The sequence below is a fragment of the Corvus brachyrhynchos genome, unplaced genomic scaffold (assembly GCF_000691975.1).
Source record: "Corvus brachyrhynchos isolate BGI_N302 unplaced genomic scaffold, ASM69197v1 scaffold523, whole genome shotgun sequence".
NCBI classification, from domain to species: Eukaryota; Metazoa; Chordata; class Aves; order Passeriformes; family Corvidae; genus Corvus; species Corvus brachyrhynchos.
In genome coordinates, this window is record NW_008237265.1 from 1,744,323 (window position 1) to 1,746,291 (window position 1,969).

The following is a 1,969-nucleotide window of genomic DNA, read 5'->3' on the forward strand; positions in this document are numbered from 1 at the left end:
TTGTCTCCGAGAACTGCTAAAAATCAGTTAAGCTTAATATAATAAACATATACATTTTAGAAAACAAATCACTGCTTGGTGTCTTGAACTGAGGAGAAGTTTTGTTTTTCTCTTACAGGAGTGGATTGCTCCTTCCTTTCTTTGATGAACGTGGTACTTGCCATAGTGTGACTGAAGGAATACATTTCCTCCTTTTTGGCAGATTTTTCCCTATTATCCTTGGAAATAAATGTATTCTTAATTTAGTTGCTTAATGCATTTTAATTTACTGATCCCTGTATTTCCAGTTCTTTGAACTGAATATTATTTGAATGTTTCCCGTTTCAAAGAAAGAGTTTCTTTCTGATCCAGGCTTCCCACTTATTCCTACTTTTGCTTTGTTGGCTCAATGAAGCCTTTGTTGTCCCTTTTCCCCCAATCTCAGTTTCCCAGCTGGTGTTTTATCTATCTCACTGAGATTCTCTTCTTGGGTGATATACTTAAAATCTGCCCCTGTTGTCCCCCTCATAACTGTGACTCAAATCTTACTCACGAGTGACTATTGCGACATCTCTTCTGGCCCTCATTCTCCCTTCTTTCCAGCTAAAGCTAACTTTCACTGTCCCCTCTCAAGTCTCTGTACTATTTACGTCAACTCTGTACCCCCGTTGACGTCTGCTTCCAATTCCCAGCTCTTCTTTCCTGTAACTTCCGGTGCACTCTCTACTCTCCTTTAACAATCCTGCAGAAAACCTGCCCCTTCCCTGCAGAGCCTGTATATGAGCATGACACGGCACAACACAGAAGCAAGACAGAATGTTTGGTGGATTGCCTTTCTTAATACTATTATTAGCAATTTCTACTTGGTTTTCTTTAAAATGTGTCCTCCTATGCAGCTCTGCAGTATTTATTCCCTTGCAGTGTGTATTTATTCCCTTGCATGCCTCGATCAGCTTATACTGTCACTGGTCAATTTTCCCAGCATCAATGCTTACCTATCTTTGTCTAGCTTTAGTTGTAGCCTTAAGGTAAGTTGCAGAAGTTTCTGGCCCTTCACTCATGTTCTATGCAGATTTCAAGATGAAATTGCTGTGAAAAGATCAGCTTGCCCTAAATAATGTTGCTTTGTAAATAATTCAGTCCAAGTGCAGAAATTAAAACTGAAGTTGCAGCTTCTGTTCGCCTCTGTACCCTGTACATCTCATGCACCCAGAGCTGTAAGCACACCTCTTTAGCAAGGAGATGCAGTGATTGTACAGGTTGTACTGCTGCCAGAGCACCGGAGGAGATGCAGCGCCAATCGTGCATGTGTGCTTGTTTTGGTGCAAAGTCCGGTGGCTCCTGAAGGGGAGCTCAAAGCTAAGCCGATTTGGATTTGTTGGGTTTTAGCTGAGGCAATTAAAGGGAAAGTACAGGTTGGCGCTGTTTCTGGAGTTGGCAGCATGTGGGACACAGTAGGATACACACTGGGCGGCACTGGTGCCCTGTGTCCACTCCAGGGCATTTCCCAGAGCTCATCTAATCACAGATTTACAGATCTCCAGGATCCTTAATGGAAGCAGTTTCTTTCCCTTGTACTGCTTGTACTTACCTCCCCCAGAGGAAGGGCAAGTATTTGTAGCATGCTGTCAAGTAAAAACATTGAGTTTGGGTGCTTTGGGTGTGTAAATGTGAGACTTATTCAAAGCAATTAGCTGAGTAACCATTCAGCTGAAATTGTTTTCCTACCCTGCTTCCAGGCTGTGACTAACACCCACTGTGATACACACCCAGCCTTTTCCAGCACTCACAACTGATATGCCGAGCCTCAGCCACAACTGCCTTGGGATGAACAATCACACAGTTCATTTCTGGGCTCTCTGCTCAATCATTGCACACCTACAAGTCAGACTTGAAAACAAAAGCACATGTAATGGGGCTGATGCTTTGTAGGTACCAGTTTTTCCTTTAAACTTTGACTGGCCATGTTCTTGTTCAAGTATTTCTCTCT